This window comes from Symphalangus syndactylus, chromosome 2 (genome assembly GCF_028878055.3).
Source record: "Symphalangus syndactylus isolate Jambi chromosome 2, NHGRI_mSymSyn1-v2.1_pri, whole genome shotgun sequence".
Taxonomy (NCBI): Eukaryota; Metazoa; Chordata; class Mammalia; order Primates; family Hylobatidae; genus Symphalangus; species Symphalangus syndactylus.
This window is the reverse complement of record NC_072424.2, coordinates 20,975,703-20,996,178: the sequence shown is the minus strand read 5'-3', so window position 1 is coordinate 20,996,178 and position 20,476 is coordinate 20,975,703. Positions and strand designations below refer to the sequence as shown.

At 48.7% G+C, this 20,476-nt stretch overlaps 1 long non-coding RNA gene across 3 annotated transcripts in view; it reads right to left on the bottom strand.

The window, feature by feature from the left end:
- Positions 1 to 798: 798 nt before the first annotated feature.
- Positions 799 to 20,476, bottom strand: part of LOC129465574 (uncharacterized) — a 70,344-nt gene continuing 50,666 nt past the window's right edge. Inside the window, exons 4-5 of one of the 3 annotated variants that reach the window (XR_008651986.2) lie at positions 19,994 to 20,106; positions 799 to 1,006 (exon numbers count right to left, since the gene is read on the bottom strand). This is a non-coding gene — a long non-coding RNA (uncharacterized lncRNA). Of the gene's footprint in view, positions 1,007 to 15,308; positions 20,107 to 20,476 lie in introns of those variants that run through there. The other 2 variants (XR_010117520.1, XR_010117521.1) reach the window with 2 other exon arrangements.

Below are 20,476 nucleotides of genomic sequence, written 5' to 3'. Positions count from 1 at the left end.
ACTTCTTTATTATGCCAAGCAACCCCGCTTTTGCTCTCAGCTGTCACCTCTTCTCAATGTCAGAGAAATGGTTAGCTGGATAGAAACCATCTCTTGCTCCTCACGAGTGGCCCCGTGAGGGTGTCTCCCCAAGCTCACACCCTCTGCTCCAAGAACTTATCAATTCCCCAAAGCAGTCAGCTATTGTGAGGAGGTCTCTGACAAGAGACAGGGAGCTGATACATTCATTTCACATTTGCTCCTGGTTTTTCCTGTTATCAGTGATGCTCTCCGCATTTTGGCATATGGATCATCACCTCGAGAGAGGATCATTAGAGCACAAAGAAGAGAACAAGGGCTAAACGTTTGGCTTTGAGTATTGAAAGCCAAGATCCAAGTATGGAATAAAAGATCTGGAAAACTGTGATTGCCCCAAGCCCGTTCCCCCTGCTCTTGGAGAGGAGATCAAGTATGCCTCAGCAAGGGGTAGGTGGAGGGCAGGGCATGGGAACACAAGGCTGTAGCTATCTGAGGGCTCCTCTGTGGGCTGAGCCCCTATGTATTTTTTTTTTTGAGTAGGGAGAGGTGAGGAATGGGGATTCACTGGGATGTTGAGATAGGTTTGGGGAGCTGAGGGGCAGAACCCCAGAATGAGCCTCTGTTCAGCGTGATGTGAAGTGGAAGAAATATTTGCATAGTTAATGATAACAGGACCAGATGCCGCTCATTCTGATCCCCTTGAAGACGAATGGAACAGAGAACAATTTCGTGTATTATTTGAGATGTTGCTCTTGCAAGTAACAGAAAACACCCCTCCTGTTGACTTAAATGAGAGAGTTTATTGGCTCATGTAAATGAAAAATGCAGTGATAGGGCGGTCTTGAGGTGCAGTTTGATTGAGACGTTTCACAACAGCATCAGTGTGTGGCTCCATTTCTCTCCCATTCTCCTGGTTTTGCACTTTTCCCCATGTAGGCTTTGTCTTCAGCTCATGGTAGCAAGATGCCACACGTTTCCTTGCTTGTATCTTGGGGGAAACAGAAGAGAAAAAGATTGCATTTCTCTCCCTCTAATTATTGGACAAAAGTCCTAAATTTTGCTCTAATTGGACTAACCTAGGTCATAGGACTTGAGCCAATGTGAGTATGGCCTACCATGAATGAAGGGGAGAGGTTGAGGGGGGTGAGTTCCTGGAGGTGGGCAGGGGCCACATCTGGGGCAGGGACTGGAAAGCCAAAGTAGGGTCTCTATTCTAATGGCTTGGAGGAGCCAGTGGGGATGGAGCAGGGGTGTGATATAATTTACATTTTTAAAAGAACACTGTGCTAAGAGTGGAGAATGGATTAGATGAATGAAGCTTTTTGGTGTGGAAAGAAGTGAAAACTTTTTGTTACTTACAACCCCTGCTTCTTTTTAAGGAGAGTAGAGTCCATTGTATGAAAGACACTTTTGTCTTGCTCTGGCAAAATCTGGGAGTAAGGGCTGGGCAGAACTGAATTTCACTGTGCAAGAAAAGGGAATAATTTTTTTTTTTTGAGATGGAGTTTCATTCTGTTGCCTGGGCTGGAGTGCAGTGGTGTGATCTTGGCTCACTGCAACCTCCTCTTCTCAGGTTCCAGAGATTCTCCTGCCTCAGCTGCCTGAGTAGCTGGGACTACAGTTGCATGCCACCACACCCAGCTAATTATTATTATTATTTTTTTGTATTTTTAGTAGAGTCAGGGTTTCACCATGTTGACCAGGCTGGTCTTGAACTCCTGACCTCATGTGATCCGCCCACCCTGGGCTCCCAAAGTGCTGGGATTACAAGCATGAACCACCATGCCTGATGGGAAATAATTATTATTATTGGTAGTTGTTTTCTGAGAGAGAGGACAGAGTTGTGGGGAGAGAAAGAGATGAAGCCAGGAATGGTGGCTCACACCTGCAATCCCAGCACTTTGGGAGGCCAAGGTGGGTGGGTCACCTGAGGTCAGGAGTTCAAGATCAGTTTGGCCAACATGGTGAAACCCCGTCTGTACTAAAAGTACAAAAAAGTTAGCTGGGCATGGGGGCGGGCATCTTAATCCCAACTACTGAGGAGGCTGAGGCAGAATAATTGCTTGAACCTGGGAGGTGGAGATTGCAGTGAGCCGATATCTCATGTCACTGTACTCCAGCCTGGGCAACAGAGTGAGGTTCTGTCTAAAAAAAAAAAAAAGATGGATCCAGTTAAGATCAGAAGTCTAGAGCTTCCATTTCAGAAATGTTTGGGTAGGGGCCATAGGAGATGGAGGATGGGGGTGAATCCCTAATGAATAGATTAATGCCACCCTGAGGGAGGGAGTGAGTTCTCAGTCTTCCAGGAATGGATTAGTTTCTGCAAGAGCAAGTAGTTAAAAAATCTGGCTTCCCCAGTTTCATTCTCTTTCTTGTCTTGTGATCTCTTTGCATGTTTCCCTCCCTTCTTTCCGCCATGAGTAGAAGCTGCCTAAGGCCCTCACCAGAAGCAGCAGTCCAATCTTGGACTTTCCAGCCATCAGAATTGTGAGCCAAATACACCTCTTTTCTTAATAAATTACCCATCTTCAGCTATTCTGTGATAGCAACACGAAAAGGACTAAGACAGGGCATTTTTAGAAAGTGGTTTATTGAACTTTGAATTTTAAGTTGTATATGTCCTAAGATGTGAGTCCTTCCAGGTCCCCTAAAGTTTCAGTAGACTGTACACTATGAATAACTGTATGTGAGGAGGATGTGTGCATGTATGCATTATAGAAAAGGGCACAGTCCCAAGTCTAGGTTAATGTGGCATGGGCCACAACAGCATGTGTGGGATTACGAAATGAACTCAAATGGAATGATTTCAGGCCCCTGCCCACCTCCAGGAACTCACCCTGCTTAACCTCTCCCCTTTATTCATGGTAGGCCATACTCACATTGGCTCAAATCCCGTGACCTAGGTTGGTCCAATTAGAGGAAAATTTAGGACTCTTTTCCAATAATTAGAGGGAGAGAAATACAATCTCTTTCTCTTCTGTTTGGAGCTAGAGTGAGGAGCTAGAAGTGACTTTAAAACTATCGACTCCCCCACTTCTCACCCTGCATCAGGAGCTTCCAAAACCTTGGGTGAGGCAATGGCTTAGGGAAATTCTGTAGAATGGAAATTGGAAGTGCAATTACTTAGAATTTAGGAGTAAATGATCACTGGCTGACATCTCAGTTGTAAATGCTTTAGAGTTTATAAACTAATTTTGTATGTTTTATCTAAATATAAAGTGAAATCCAAAAAAGGCCTTCCCTGAGAAATTACCACCCTCTGGTTTTGGAGTTGAAGACTTATTCTGAAGGGGTGTGAATTGCAAGATCTTTCTGAGGTGCTATCTGGCAGTGTCTACTGCAATTTGAACACGTTTCTTCTGATGCGTAAATCTTTTAGACCACTTTTAGAACTTTGTCCTACAAAATAAAACTCCCAGTACAGCAGGAGAGATGCACAGTAACTATTACAAGGTCATTTATAATAGTAGAAAACACACCAACAAACCAACAAAAATCCCCAAACCTGAAACAATTTGAATGTCCATCGACAGAAGACTGGTTAATAAAATCATGGCACATCCACACAATAGGATGCTATGCAGCTGTTAAAAAAGAGTCAGAGCCATATCTCCTGAGCTGGAACAATGGCCAGGATATATCGTTAATTTTTTCAAAAGCTAATTGCTTGTCCCAGTTTTGTCTGGGGGAGAAAAGCCAATAGGGGAATGTGTATTCATAAGCATTACATTAAAAAAGCATGAATAAAAAAATCAATGATACACAACAAAATAGTAATCCTGAGAGTGGTGGGATTAGAAGGAAAGAGAAGACCGTGAACTTTAAAATCTATATATTCCTATATAAAACTTTATATAGTGTGTGATTTAGTTCTATATTTATGCAATAAAGTAGAAAAATTTCCAACTTGCTCTGAGGAGGAGCTGCCATTCCAAGCAGTGGGAAGTATGTTTCAGAGCTCTGTGGATGGCTGCTATTTTTCTCGGGGTCAAATCAGGACATCCGAATACCTGATTCTTTGCTCAGTCACCCAAAAAACGTCTTCTGCACAACAGCGTGTGTGTGTGTCTGTATGTGTGTGTGGGTGTGTGGGTGGAACGGAGGGCATACCTCCAGCCGGTCCCTATAAACCCCTCATCTCACACATCTTAATCCACAAAACCTCCAGGATAACCAAAAACAAACAAACAAACAAACAAACAAAAATGGGTGGGGGTGCAGAACCACTGTTGGGAATGGAGTTTCTAAAATGGAGGCTGAGTTTCCACACACAGAGGAAGTAGGTGGAAAATTTGACAAAACTCTGGAGATGGCTGGCAGAGACCCAGGAAAAATTAAGTTATCTCCAGACTTGAGTTTTTCTGGTAGAGGCTTAAAATCTCCTCATCCCGTTGCATGGGGAGCGCAGCTGGCAAAGGAGTGTTGTCCAACATTGGCCCCTGCTGGATTCTCCACTTCCTGTCCCTCCACTTCCTGTCTCTCTGCTTCCTATCTCTCCATTTCCTGTCTTTCTGCTTCTTGCCTGACTGGCCTCTCCTTAAGTATCCTAACCCGCTGCTCATTGCCCTGGGGCTGGCCTAGGAGTCCAGATAGCTCTTGGTCTCAGCCCCAGAAGAGTTGGCTCCTTTGTAGGAGAATTGTGCCCAGGTGGCCCCCCTCTGGCTCTGCAGAACAACATCACTTGGCGTTTTATCAACTGGATTACTTTCCTGGTTTTGTTTACTCTTTCCTTCTCTTTTTAGCACCAGATTGAGGAGAGGCTAGGAGGAAGAGGAGACTTTGAGAAGCTGCTTCTTTGCCAGGTGAACTAGGACTTGGACTGGAAGGGAAAGTGAGTTTTCTCAACCCTGCAGGTTTAATAAGAGGCAACTGGACACTGTCTCCTCAAACAGTGCCTGCCAGGAAGGTTTCTAAATCACACTCCCTGGGGGCCCTGGACAGAGCCTCAGCAGACTCGGGCTTGAGTCATTCAGCATAAAAAAATATGAAATGAACAATGACTTTCTGCAAATAAATGGCAATGTTCCATTGGGGAAAATTTATTTTCCACTTGAAAAGCTAATGAAAACCAGTTATGGTGAAAAACCCAGCCAAAGAAAGAATTGAGGCTTTCTTTTCTTCATGAGGAGAATAACGCCAAATTCTGGCTGGTTCTTTGTGGAATCCAGATCTCAGGGAGAAGAGGGGCTGGGCCACGTGGAGTCCCTCAAACCCTGGTTGGAAAATGTGTCTTGGGGTCAGAAAGGAGCTTGATGGGGTTGGCAAAGGCTGGGGGAGCCCGGGAAACATGCTCACTCTTCTGAGGGGGTGTGGGACATGCCTGAGCAGAGGAGAATTCTGGAGCATCTAAATATAGCATGAAAGGCAGAGCCCAAGAGCCCGAGACAGGAACTCAGTGGATTTAATACATCTGACACTTTCTCAGCTGTTTCTTTTTTAGTTTGCCCATGCTGAGGTGGAGGCAGGGAAATCGAAGACCGAGTCTAAAATGCTCCAGGTTTCATGTGCCTTGTCCATGGCTTAATTTGACCATTGCCTTTTCCTATCAATATGCTACCTTCATTTGAGCATTGGGCCTAACTGGAGTGCCCTGCCTCTAGGAACCTTGTTGGCTCACCCTGCCCATGTTCTTCTCTCCCATCACTCAGAGCCCTGACAATATGGTTTACTTCTACTGACCTGTGATCGTTGAGATGCTCTCTCCCCTGCTTAACAACCTTCAATGGCTCCCTATTGCCTCCAGAAGTTCTACTTTTTAGGTTTCTGTTCAAAGCTCTTGCTTCTGCCTCCCTTTGCAGCTATGTCTCCCACCATTACCTTGAAAACCTCTTAGATTTTAGAATTGAGCAAATAGCTCATGCCCCCTAACTGTGCTCTTTTATACCCAGGTGTTTTGCGTATACTAGCCCTGTTCCAGGAATTCCTTGCCTTGCCTGGCCTGCTGGAGATTGAGTCATTCAAGAAGCAGCTCAGACACTGTTCTTCCCTGACCACAACCTGCGCTGCTCTGAAAAGTCAGTCTGAAGCTCCCAAGGCAACGTGTGCAGGCTCTAGTTAGAGCACTTTGGACACCTAGTGGTGATTATTCAGACGTTGGACACATTCCAGAGTCTAAGGTTCCTCGTCTGCAAAATGGGGATACCAGGACCTCCTGCATGAGAGTGGGTGAGGATTACAAATGAAACAAAGCATGCAAAGCCCCTGGAAGCCCTCAGTTGCTGAGTGGAATTATATTATTAGACAGTGAACATTTTGAGGACAGGGACAGCATCTCATTCATTTTCATATCCTCGACTCCTAAGGCAGAAGCTGGTTGGAGAGTTTTGCTGTGCTTATCTGTTGAAGAGAGGGATGGCTGTCTTGTGGTGTGTTATTTGTCTCTCTCTCTCTGGGTGCATGTCTCCAACTAGATCTGAATCCTTCCTGACGATTCTTGTCCTCTTTCCCCCACAATGCACGGCTTACTGCAGGGGTTCAATGAACATTATTAGCCCAGCAGAGAGGCAGGGAAGGGGAAAGAGATGAACATCCTAGTGCTCTCTTGGAAGTCTCCTCTTCCCCTCCTCAGATACCTGGGGAGGCACCGTTTCTTCTCTCCAGGGAGCCAAGGCTGGGGACAGTGACCAGCGCTCCTAGCCAGGGCTTTGCTTGGTTCTGTGGGGGAATGAGAGGGCCCCTCAGATTTTTTTTTTTTTTTTCTGAGATAGAGTCTCACTCTGTCGTCCAGGCTGGAGTGCAGTGGTGTGATCTCAGCTCACTGCAACCTCTGCCTCCTGGGTTCAAGTGATCCTCCTGCCTCAGCCTCCAGTGTAGCTGGGATTACAAGTATGCACCACCATGCCCAGCTAATCTTTGTATTTTTAGCAAAAATGGAGTTTTGCCATGTTGGCCAGGCTGGTCTCGAACTCCTGACCTCAAGTGATCCGCCTGCCTCGGCCTCCCAAAGGCTTATGCTGGGATTACAAGCGTGAGACACCGCAGCCAGCCCCCCTCAGATATTTTGAGTCTCCAGCAGGATGAGACAGGGGCAGAAATGGCAGTGGCAAGGAGGCACTTCCTCAAAAGGCAACGGTGCATTTAATCTTTAGCAAAAGAGTAGCCTCCTCTGTGCCTGCAAGCCACCAAGCATTGTGTGTGCATTCTCTTGTTGACTCTCACAAGTCTTGTGGGGCAGGCACTGTTATCCTGCCCATTTTACAGATGAGGAAACAGGCTCAAAGCGTTCAAGAGGTTTCCCGAGGCCAGCTTGTTTACAGAGGGGCTGGGAGTTGAGCACAGGCCAGCCTGAATCTATAAATTGGGCACATAGACGCCAGGTATAGAGCAAAAGGAAGGCATTGTTATACCACGTGTGGATGTACCATGCGATGGCAAGGGCTTTAACCTGAGCTAGCCCATTCGCCAGTCTGGTGGTGAGGGCTTTAACCTGAGCTAGCCCGTTCGCCCATCTGGTGGTGAGGCTTTAACCCGAGTTAGCCCGTTTGCCCATCTGGTGGTGAGGACTTTAACCTGAGCTAGCCCGTTTGCCCGTCTGGTGGTGAGGACTTTAACCTGAGTTAGCCCGTTTGCCCATCTGGTGGTGAGGACTTTAACCTGAGCTAGCCCGTTTGCCCGTCTGGTGGTGAGGGCTTTAACCTGAGCTAGCCCGTTTGCCAGTCTGGTGGTGAGGGCTTTAACCTGAGCTAGCCCGTTCGCCCATCTGGTGGTGAGGCTTTAACCCGAGTTAGCCCGTTTGCCCATCTGGTGGTGAGGACTTTAACCTGAGTTAGCCCGTTTGCCCGTCTGGTGGTGAGGACTTTAACCTGAGCTAGCCCGTTTGCCCGTCTGGTGGTGAGGGCTTTAACCTGAGCTAGCCTGTTTGCCATCTAGTGGCTCCAGGGAGGTTCTTTCCAGCTCACAGATGAAGAAAAGGGGATTTGCACCAGGTGGACCTGTTGCAGTCCAGCTGCATCCAGTCACAGTGTCTTCCTTGCAGACCACCAGCCATGGCCTCCCAGGTCCTGGTAAGCTTGTCTTTAGGAATCTGACTCCCACCACCATCCCGATCACATCTGAGAGTGCTTGCCTGCTTCCATCTCTCCAGGCTGAACCCAAAGATACAAGCCTCACCTGCAGCCAGAAGAGACTTAGGAACCCTGAGGTTCTCTGGCTGAACTGCAGGCCAGCAGCCTTCTGGGCTGGGGCCCCTCCTTGAGGTGGGTCTCAGCCACCTGCCTCCAGGCCATCTCCATCTTCCCTCTTAGGCACAACGACTTAGTTCCATCATGGGGCTTTGATCTCGAGCTGATTCTTCCTCAGGGGTCACAGAGCCTGGGCTCCAGGATCTGTCTGGGGGTGTCCTGCCCAGTGCTGGGGACCAAACTGAGCCCTGGATAAGCAGGTGCTTCCACTGGACCCCCAGGCACTGTTTTCAGAGTGGCTGCCCTGAGATGTGTCCTTAACAAGAGGTGAAACTCTCCCTGGGGTGCTGGTGGCTGGGAGGGAATTTTACCTGTGGCCTCTGTTTGGAGGTTTGAGAATGGGCCATGTTTACTTTCATTAAAATTTTAAAAAAGTATATCTGGGTGTTTGAGACTAGGGGCAGGGGATATTGGGGCAAAAGGAGAAGGAAAGATTATCATAGCATGGCAAGGGAAGCCCCCTGAATACCTTTGCAAAGTTTAAAGTGTACAGGAAGAGGCTGGGTGTGGTGGCTCACTCCTGTAATCCTAGCACTTTGGGAGGCCGAGGTGGGTGGATCACTTGAGGTCAGGAGTTCAAGACCAGCCTTGCCAACATTATGAAACCCCATCTCTACTAAAAATACAAAAATTAGTCAGGGGCAGTGATGCATGCCTGTAATTCCAGCTACTTGGGAGGCTGAAACATCAGAATCACTTGAACCTGGGAGGCGGAGGCTGTACACCAGCTTGGGTAACAGAGTGAAGCTCTGTCTCAAACAAAACAAAACAAAAAACAAAGTGTACTAGAGGAACACAGAGCCAGTTAGCTGCTCTGAGCTGGCTGCTCTGAGCCCCATCTGGGACTCAGTGATGGAGGGGTGGCCTGAGGACCAGCTAGGCAGGGAGTCGGCTTCTACAGCCCCCCTTTGTGTGATAGCCTGGGGTTAGCTGGGAAGGCCCCTATTAGGGCTAGGACCCCAGGGCCCATCCCAAAGCAAACCCCTCCCATTCTAGAGGAGGAATCTGAGGCCCAGAGAAGGGAGAGATGTTCTGAGGTCAGTCAGGCAGGTGAAGCCAAGGCTGGCTCAGACCTGGGAGTCCTGCCTGTCATCATGATACTCTCTCTAATGCCTTGAACCATGCCTGAAGGTGGTGAGTGAAGATGATGAATGATGAAGATGATTGGTAAAGAAGACTCTTGGCCGGGCGCAGTGGCTCACACCTGTAATCCCAGCACTTTGGGAGGCTGAGACAGCTGGATCACCTGAGGTCAGGAGTTTGAGACCAGCCTGGCCAACATGGTGAAACCCTGCCTCTACTAAAAATACAACAATTAGCCAGGAGTGGTGTGAGCACCTGTAATCCCAGCTACTGGGGAGGCTGAGGCAGGAGAATCTCTCGAACCCGGGAGGCAGAGGTTGCGATGAGCCGAGATCTTGCCATCGCACTCCAGCAGCCTGGGTGACAAGAGCAAAACTCTGTCTCAAAAAAAAAAAAAAAGACTCTTTCTTCACCAACAGGTTGAGAGTTAAAGGTCAAAGGTCAAATTATCATCAGGATGCCACCCCCATTCCAAGTCCAGTGATTCAGGTCAGGGGATGACAGATCCACACTGTAGAGAGCCATGGAACATGCCTTCTGCTGGCTTCAGCTGCTTGTTGTGAAACACTTTCACAAGGGCATCTTTCCCTGGGCATGGGGCTACTTTCCAGAACTTCATAGACACTTGAATCTTCTGGACAAATGCATTTCACAGTGAGAGAATTCTGGGAGTTTGCCTATTCTCCCAGGTAACAGGTTCATGGTCACTCTTGGGCCTCCGTGTGGGTCAATGTTGAAGAGAGATGCTAGACAAAGCACGCAGGCCTAAAGCAAGGATTTCTAGAATTTCGAGAGCAGAGGGCAGGTAAGAGCCTGGGTTCCAGGGAGGGAGGGAGAGCAGGTGGGCAGTGGTGGCTAGGGAGTAGAGACCAGCCCAAACAGGATTGAAGTAGGGTCAGAAGATTCCATGTACTGGGGACGGGGACACATGTTCCCCATCACATACATTCTGGATGAGAGGGCCCACTAGCAGAAGCTCTTAGGAGTGCACTGTGGCGCTACCTAACAGAAGCTAAAGGGCACATACCTGTTGGCCCAGCAACTCCACTTAAAGGTATTTGTCTGACACACTCCCACATGTGTGCAAAGAGGTATTCAGAAAGCATTCTTTATTTAGGTGAGAAATGAGATATCTCATTAGACCACCTCACTGGGGGACTGAGGCATCAGTCATACAATAAAATGCCAAACATTTGATCCAGTCGAAAGAATGAGGTGGCCTCATGTAGGTGGATCTCTAACATATATTAGGTTGAAAAGCAGAGCAAGTGAATGACAAGGTGCAGGATAATATGCATAACATGCTAACATGTGAATAAGAAAATCCTATTAATGCATGTGCTCCTGTATTCGTGGAAACACTTCTGGAAGGATACTGAAGATGCTGGGGACAGTGGTTGCCTCTGAGAAGATAACTGGGAGGCTGGGGTGTCAGGAGGGAGGAAGATGTGCTTCTCACAGTATGTCCTTGGATTGCTTACATTACTTTTACTATGTTCAGTGCATAACGTATCAGATCCTTCTTTCACGCCCCCTCCCCTGTCCTCTGACAGCTGCAAGACAGGGAGGGAGTGATGGCCTGAGCTAGTGAGACCTGGAACACAGGGCCTGACTGATGGCCCCTAGATGAGGGTGTGAGTGAGGACAAACCCAGTGCGCCAGTGTCTGTTTTGTGCTGATGAACAGATTTGTCATTGGCACTTTTGCAAAACTGCAATGAAATTCTAGCTCAGGGCACAATCACCCAGCTGGGAGCCCGAGGCTTTTGGAATTCACCCGTGGACAGCTTGTCAGCAAATCTTTATGGAGCAACAACTCTGTGCTAGGTGCTGAGTACACAGCGATGAGCAAAACATGCAAAGACCGTGCCCTCTTCAACTTGGATGGCCAGGGGGGATTAGGAAAATAAGTCAACAGACCCACAATACCGTCAGTGTTGTGTTCAAGTAGGCTATGCAGAAGGACAGGAGGGCCCAAGGGCTGCTTCATACAGGGTGAGGATGGAGGAGTTCTGAGGAGGGACGTACAGGCTGAGACCCAAAAGGCGAAAATGAGCTGATAAGGAGAGGTGGGTGGCGGCCAGGAGTGAGCAGAATTACAGGTGGAGGGACCGTGTTGGGAAGCTCCACAGAGGACAGTCTGGAAGGACTGAAGGACAGCCAATGTGGCCAAAGAGTAGTGAGTGTGAGAGAGGGGGAGCCAGGTGAGGTTGGTGGGGAGGCAGTAGGAACACCATGCTCCTGCTGCCCTGACTGTGGGGCACGGGGTGGCAGTCAGGCCCATGGGTCACCCACCTTCTCAGGGGCTGGCATTTTGCCTTTTCTTGCCCTGCCCTTCCAGCTGGATGCAACCACTCCATGACTCCAGTGGAGGATGAGACCCCGGGATCAGTGCCTGCCCTGGCCACAGGCTTTGCTCACCCTGTGTTCTAATGATCAAGATTTCTGCAATAACATCTTGCAGAAATAGTTTTAGTTCACACATGCTGGGGTGGAGGCAGGGAAAACCAGGACTGAGTTGAAAATGCTCCAGGTTTCATGTGCCTTTTCCATGTTCTAGATGATCAAGATTTCCACAATAACATCCTGCAGAATTAGGTGGTGTGGACAAGGGGGCTTCAGGGTGCATCAGGCAACATTATGTTTGGCTGCATGGGACAGAAAATGCCAGATCATGTAGCTTAAAGAAGATGGAGTTTTGTTTTTTGTAGATAAACAAAGTTTGGAGGTAAATCAAGACCCTTGAATTAGTCCTAGATCATCCATAAGAAGCTACCGCATGGCCCAAGATGGCTGCTCAAATGCCAGCAATTGCATCTGCATTTCAGACAGGAGGAGGAATGTGTGGGGAAGAGAAGGGCACACTTCTCTTTAAGGTCCCTTCATGGAAATCATATATGATTTACTTCTGCTTGTATTTCATTGTCCAGAATTTATCCCAGGGCTGCCCCTAGCTGCAGGAAAATCTGGGAAAGGTAGTTTTTATTCTGGGTGGCGATGTGCCAAGCTAAAAACATCAGGGGTTCCATGTTAAAGGAAGAAGAGGGAAACGAGGAATGCCAGACACTTAGCATTTTCTGCCACATATGATCAAATAAATTTGAGAAATACTTGGTGAAACAGAATGAAATAGGCTTCTTTACTGCAGAATATCTCAGCCTTTAGTGCGCTCATGGACACTGCTAATCTGTAAAAGAGGCTGTGGTAGTTTGTAGCCTTTCCAAAACGTATTACATTATAGAATTGGTGTGTGTGTGTGTGAAGCACTTTATGGAACTGGTGTTCTGCAGAGGATATTCAGGTAAACGCAGTCCTTGATGAACTATAGAGTTCAAAAATAACCAAGCTAGGCAACATGCTTTCATTTTAAAGACTAAATGCCATTCCTTCAATCAACCTAGACTACCTGCCCTGGAAACGACAGGCCCTGGGCCAAGTGCTGGGATATACGGCTGAATCATGATTCCTGCTCTCAATAAGTTCAAAGTCAAGAGAGACACATTCTCAGCAAAATAATGACAAGAAATGCCAGAATAGAACCTGGACTGGAAGAAAGTGACATTGGCCTGCAGAATCAGGTGGCTAGGGTAGAGGCTGCGGACAGCATAGCGTGGGGTGGGCAGAAAAGGGTTGGTGCAATGCAGTGAGTCTGGAGGGGTGACTGCAGCCAGTGGTGAAAGGCCTCAAGTGCTGTGCCAAGGATGTGCGCCTTCTCGTTGTGGCACCCGGAAGGAGACCACGGGGTGCAGAAGGGCCATGTACCAGGGAGTGGATCGTGGTCTTTCCTTCTCCCTGGCTCCCAGCCTGCTGCCCGTATCAGGGGCTTCTTCCTGTCCCGACACCAGACAGTGAGCTGGTCACCAGAACACATAGCCCTCCTCCCGTTGCAAAGCTCTGTCACCTCCTTTCTCTTACATTGTCACAAGAAGCCTTAGAAGTAGAGCAGGCCAGGCGAGGTGGCTCACGCCTGTAATCGCAGCACTTTGGGAGGCTGAAGCGGGTAGATCACCTGAGGTCAGGAGTTTGAGACTAGCCTGGCCAACATGGTGAAACCCTGGTTCTACTAACAATACAAAATTAGCCGGGTGTGGTGGCAGGAGCCTGTAATTCCAGCTACTCAGGTTGAGGCAGGAGAATCGCTTGAACCTGGGAGGCGGAGGTTGCAGTGAGCCGAGATCGTGCTATTGTACTCCAGCCTGGGCGACAGAGCGAGACTCTGTCTCGAAAAAAAAAAAAAAAAGTAGAGCAGGGAGGCCTGCCCTTCCCCCACTTTACAGAGAGGCAGGGACAGCTCCAGCATCTGGCCACCTGCAAGTGGCAGCAGTAAAGGGGAGGGATTTCACACCTTGGTGGGGTGTGCGGAGAGAGGAAGCTGAGAGAAGTTCCTCTGAGGGGGGTCTGAGCTCCATGCGGGGCCTCTTCCTGCTAGCAAAGGCTCCCCGTGGAGGCTGCTCCACCAGGCAGGCAGGGAAGGGCCTGTATCCACTCCTGAGGGCTGCCATGATGAAGGACCACAAACTGGGTGCCTTCAAACAAGAGAAATCTGTTGTCCCATGCTTCCGGAGGTCAGAAGTCTGGAATCAAGGCGTCAGCAGTGCATGCTCCCTCCGAAGGCTCTAGGGGAGGCTCCTTCTTGCCTCTTCCAGCCCCGGGGGGTTGGAATCTTGGCGCTCCTTGGCTTGCAGCCGCGTCACTCCCATCTGTGCCTGCATTATCCCATGGTGTTCTCCCTGTGTACCCGCGTGTCTGTGTCTTTGAATGGCTTTTTCCTCTTTGTGTGTCCGTGTCCACATTTCCCTTGTCTTGTGAGGACACCAGTCACTGGATTAGGGCCTGACTAAATCCAGCATTGCCTCATCTTTCCTTGATTACATCTGCAAAGAGCCTGTTTCCAAATAGCACAAACAGAGGTACCCGAGGTTAGGACTTCAACAGATCTTTTAAGGGAACCCAATGCAACCTAAACAGACAGTTTTCCCTCTTCAGCTCACACCTGAGCCAGCCTGGGGCCATGGAAAAGACCCAGAGCTGACGCCAGATCCTGCAGCTCTAACCTCCAGCAAATCGACAAATCCCGCTTATCTCTAATTTATTAGCCTCTGCATGGATCTAATGCCCTTCAGTGCAGAGCCCTACAAACACACACTGTTTTCCTACTGACTCCTAGCCAGGTATGTGGTGGGGGAGCTGGGCCAGCTGGCAGAGAGCATCACCCATTGCCAGGGAGGCAGGCAGGGATGTGGCCAAATTTTCTTCCTGGGCATCTCCTCCTAGCCACAGGTGCTCTTTGGCAACGAGGCAGTGGGGCAAGCTGGCTCTGCAGGCAGCCTGGGCCCACCTGGAGCCCATCTCCTGCCCTGGCCCTCCAGCCTTCTCATGCGGCTGCATCATTTTGAACAGCTTTGAAAGTGATGGCCTGGGGTGGTAGTGATAGGGGTACTTCGATTCTATTAATTTCTTTCTTTTCTTTTCTTTTTTTTTTTTTTTGAGACGGAGTCTCGCTCTGTCACCCAGGCTGGAGTGGAGTGCTGGAATGCAGTGGCGCCATCTCAGCTCACTGCAAGCTCCGCCTCCAGGGTTCACGCCATTCTCCTGCCTCAGCCTCTCCGAGTAGCTGGGATTACAGGCGCCCGCCACCACGCCCGGCTAATTTTTTATATTTTTAGTAAAGATGGGGTTTCACCATGGTCTTGATCTCCTGACCTCGTGATCCGCCCGCCTCGGCCTCCCAAAATGCTGGGATTACAAGCGTGAACCACCGCGCCCAGGCGATTCTATTAATTTCAACAACTGTGGCCAGTTTGCTTTCTCTGGGCATTACAAATTCCTACCTGTCCTTCAAGGCTGTATTAACTCACTAGGGCTATTGCAACAAAGTACTACAAACTGGGTGTTTAAATGACAGAAATGTAACATCTCACAGTTCTGGAGGCTGGAAATCTGAAATCGAGGTGTCAGTAGGGTTCTTTTTTGCTTTTTTGAGATGGAGTCTCGCTCTGTCGCCCAGGCTGGAGTGCAATGGCGCGATCTTGGCTCACTGCAACCTCCGCCTCCCGGGTTCAAGCAATTCTCTTGCCTCAGCCTCCTGAGTAACTGGGACTACAGGTGCATGCCACTACACCTGACTAATTTTTGTATTTTTCTGTAGAGATGAGGTTTCACCATGTTGGCCAGGCTGGTCTCGAGCTCCCGACCTCAGGTGATCTGCCTGCCTTAACCTCCCAAAGTACTGGGATTACAGGAATGAGCCACCATTCCCGGCCTGCTTCTTTTGGAGGTCCCTTCCTTCCTCCTTTTTGCTGGGAGGGAGAATTTGTTCGAGGCCTCTCCCTGGCTGCTGGTGCTTTGCTGGCAACCTTTGGTGTTCCTTAGCTTGTAGCTGCATCAGCCAGGTCTCTGCCTTCATCTTCTTCCTGTGTGTCTGTCTTCAAATTTCTGCTTTTTAAAAGGACACGAGTTATATCAGATTGGGGTCCACCCTCTTCCACTATGACCTCATCTTAACGAATTACCTCTGCTATGCTTCTGCTTCCAAATAAGGTCATGTGCTTAGGTACTACAGGTTAGGATTTGAACATCTGAATTTTGGGATGGACTCAATTTAGCTCATAACAGAGGCCTATCAGAAATCTCGCCTCCTCCAGGAAGCCTTCTGCACTCAAAATCAGGCAATCCCCCTTTCTGGAACTCCCATAGCACATAATGTCTGAGGAACTCAGTGGCCCAGGGCCACTTGGGTATTTATATTCTGTCTCTCTGAGGCTGGACTTAACTCTGGGTCGACGGCATTTATAATTTTTGAACACAAGCGCAGCACAGCAGAAGCCCTTTTATCTGATGTTATTAGGACTGGTAGTTGGGTAGTAAATTGAAAATCCAAAAGGAATGCCAGGAAGCAGCATGGCTCAACATGCGGTAGGTGGCAGATTGATGCAGGAGTAGAGAGCAAAGGTTAACCACTGTGTTAGTGAATTGACGTTGGCTGGGAGAGATTCTCCTGCACAAGAAACAAACAGCAGCCACCAAAGCCCAAGATGGATGAAATCTGGATGCAAAGTTATCCAACTTCCCATTGAGAGTGGATTTCCTTTTAAAGAAACCATCAATATTCTGTGTCATTTAGGACTCCTATCTGGTTTGGGTGTCAAGGGAAGTGGCCATACAAGCTGTTTGGGGCTTTAAAAGTGGAATGGAATCCAGGACACAGTGAGGGTCCCCTAGGGAACCTGAATGATTTTGTTTTTGTTTTTTGAGATGGAGTCTTGCTCTGTTGCCCAGGCTAGAGTGCAGTGGCACGATCTTGGCTCACTGCAACCACCGCCTCCCGGGTTCAAGTGATTCTCCTGCCTCAGCCTCCCGAATAGCTGGGATTACATGTGTGTGCCACCATGTCTGGCTAATTTTTGTATTTTTAGTAGAGACTGGGTTTCACCATGTTGGCCAGACTGGTCTCAAACTCCTGACCTCAGGTGATCTGTCTGCCTTGGCCTCCCAAAGTACTGGGATTACAGGTGTGAGCCACTGCACCTGGCTGGGAACCTGAATGATTTTGGAAAATAAAGTTGTCTTTTGAGAGTTAAACTATAAAACAAACATAATAGGCCCAAAGCAGGGTAAAGACTTTGTTTCACCTGCTTCACAGTGTCAACATACCCCCAAAGGACTGGCCATCAGAAGTGCGTGTGCGTGTGTGTGTGTGAGTGTGTATGAATGTATGTATGTGTGTTGTGCATGACAGTGTATGCATGTGAGTGTGAGTGTGAGCATGTCTGTGGGCATGTGGGCTTGTGTAATGTGTATGATCACGTGCATGTATGTGTGAGTGGGTGTGGATGTGTGGACAGCCAGGGAGGCCAAGGAGAGGGAGAACATACTGCCTTTGCCTAGCAAGGTGTAGCAAAGCCAGGCAGTGTGTCCCTGGCTTTCCCCAGGGAAAAGAGGGGGACACTGGGCCAGAAATTCCAGCTCCTGGCCTCTGCCAAATCTCTGTCCATTCAGGGGAGATATGTGCATGAAGTCATTGCAGTGTGATGCCTCTGTACTCATCAGATCACCCATGTGATCTAATGCACTCCCATCACATTCGAGACTCACTCAGTGCTGCTGTCAGCTCCCCAGGAGCTCTCCCTCCAGGAAGGGAATGTGTCCACCAGCAGACACTTAGACCCAGCATGTGGGGACAGAGGCTGATAGCCTGTCCGGCCATTCCTCTCAGTTCCTCTCCTCACTGGCTGCTGTCCTTGTGCAAGTTACTTACCCTCTCTGAGGTTCAGTTCCCTCCTCTTTGAAGTGGGTTTAATAATAGTACCTGCCACATAGGTTGTTGTGAGGATTGATGAGATTAACCATATAATGTGCTTAGCACAATGCCTAATGTATGGCAGGCCACCAAAAGTATACGCTACCATCATAATAATCAATATGATAATAAATCAAAACATCCGTATTGTTTCTCATATGTGCTCCAGCGGGCTGACTGTACTGTCAGCTTCCTGAGGGCACAATCTGCCATTCATCCTGTATCCCCAGAGCTGAGCTCAGGGCCTGGTGTATAGCATATGCTCAGGAAGTGTTTGTTGCAGAAATGAACCAATGACAGTGAGTGAGTGGCAAGTCATGTTTCTAGGCCCATAGGTCCAGGGCTGATAGCTTTGCACAGGTAAGCCATTCTATACACTTGCACTTGGTGACTGGGCCACCTTTCCCTGGGGACAGCAGACCTTAATGAACTCTGGCAAATTACTCACTCTTGGAGGGGAGGCAGGAAGGGAAGGAGTTTGGAGATGGAGCTCTCTGAGCAGCCACTTGGTCACCAGGCCAGGGCTTGGGTCATTATCACCAAACTTCTCAGGCTGTTGAGTTGGGCCATTTATGTCTGCTTTTGTTTTATTTTAGTTTGGAGGGAAGCACAAGCATCACTGAGCAAAGTCAGTATCCTCCTATACCTTGCTACTTATTCTAAGTGTGTTTCATGGACCAGCAAAATGGACCTCATCTAGGAGCTTGTTGGAAATGCAGAATCTCAGCCCGACCTATGGAATCAGAATCTACATGTCAACAAGATCCCCAGGGGCTGTGTGTGCATATCAAAGTGTGAGAGTTTTCTGCCCTAGTGCCACTGCTTTGAGAACTACAGCTTGGTCATCTCTAGAAGAAAATCTAGCATTTGTGAGTTGCCACTTCTCCTGCACTCCAAAATGCACATCCCAGCCCCTGACCATTAGAATGAGGTTGTCCAGGGATGTACAGTGCTCTTGCTCCTGGCCATCCCATCTCCCCTCTCCTTTTCTGAAGCTCTTACACTGGTCAGCAACCTGGCCCTTGTTGGCCATTATGATGAGAAACTAATCTGTGGTTTGCTGATTGAACTGATATTTGTTTTCTTGAAAAGCGTGTTTTAATTCAAGGAAGTTTTTGTTAAGGCTAGTCCGTCTGCTGTGAGTTTTATCTCCTCTCTGTTGCTTCCTAGCGGTGCCACCCCAGGTCCTGGCATGCATCTTCTGGAACCCAAGGGGCAAACAACACCCTTAGACTTCCAGATAATCCCCGGCTTCTCCTCCACATCTTTCCTCATCTATCCAGCTGTGCAGAGCTGGCACACGGGCATGCCCTGCCTTCATTCTTCCCAGCTCATACCTGCTCTGGAGAGAATACAAACATATGTCAATGACAACACATAAAATCTGATGACAGCCCAACAACTCCTAAATCTTCCAAATTGCCATCTGCACTTCCTTTCTCTTTATATCCTGGCATGCCTGAGCTGACCCGCCCCCCGGATCCCGTCCCAGCAGCTGTAATCATGTGTCTGCGTCTTCCAGCTGCTTTGGGAAATGCTGGGGCTCCAGGTACCAGCCTCTTCCTGGCACCACCTCTCCAGAGTTGGACACAGCTAAGGAGTGAGGGTCCCTGGGGATTGGGAACAGAGGACAGGGCCTAGGGCACTCCCAGACCCAAGTGTCCTTTGGCTTTCCACGTGGAAAACCAAGAAATGACTAAATCCAGTGAATTAGCAAAAGGAATCCCACTGCAGGAAAAAAGAGAATTACCAGTTGGAAGAGTTGTGGCAAAGAGACAGTGCCTCCTTTCCAAGCAGCTCTACGCTAAATATGGAAACTCCAAAGAAAGGTTACAGTTTTCCTTGAGCATCTGGAAATTAGGTTCTGCTCTCAGGTTCAAGTTAAAAACAGTGGTTGGAATTCTGGTGTCAACTTTGCCAGATAAGGGGGGATTGGGGGAGCTCCTTGGTGGTGACGTGACACCCTGGCTGGCCTCTGTGCCTCAGTATTGGTGAAGGACTTTGGGAGACAAAGGCTCCAGGACAGCCCATTTGCTCATCACAGGTGCAAAGAGGCCAATACTTGGCCTCCAACCCTTTTTTTAACTCTAGGAGAAGCAAAGCCATTTAATAATTCATTTCTTAATGAAGAATGAATCATTTTTAAAAGCTTTCTACCTCTTTTACCAACTGACCCTATAATTAGAAAAAGCATTCATTTCCTTTTTACTGCTGGCTCCCCCAGAGCAAGATCTAGTGGTCAGGGGCTATCAGGAAACAGATGCACACTCAAATTAGGACGCTTTAAGGAGTCCCTTAAAAAAAAATGTGTATCCTGCCTACACCTGCCTTGACTAAAGTGTGGGCAGGGTATAGGGAAACTGAAAGGGCTGGTGCAATATCCTGGAGCTGGGATCTCAGTTCAGGGCTCTCACCACCCCTGGGCCTAAAGGGCAGACCGAATCTGGAAGGAGACAGTCAAGCGGAGAGGTGGCATTGACAGGAGCTGGGATCTTCAGCTGAGGCGTGCAGCCAGCCTGAGATGATCCTGTGAGAACAGAGACAGAGGAATAAATATGCCAGCTTCACTGACCAACTTCCTTCTAGTCTATCAGAGACCCCATTGACCAGACCCAGCCCAGAGCCAGAGGGGTTGCAGCCTATTACTGTAGGACAGGCAGGTCAGTCTCGTGGGGTAGAGAGCAGCGTGGAGAGGGGCAAAGGGTGGATCTGGAGAGGCTGAGAGGAGCCACCTGGGACAGGAGCTGCTCTTACATTCCCTCTGCACCCCGCCTGATGCATTCCTTCTTAAAACTGCTGCCATGCAAGCATCTTGTCATTTTGCCCTGGTGCACCCATTTGTGGTTGTCATTATTATATATTGCCTGGATCTGTCTTCTGCCAAGCCAGCTTGTAAG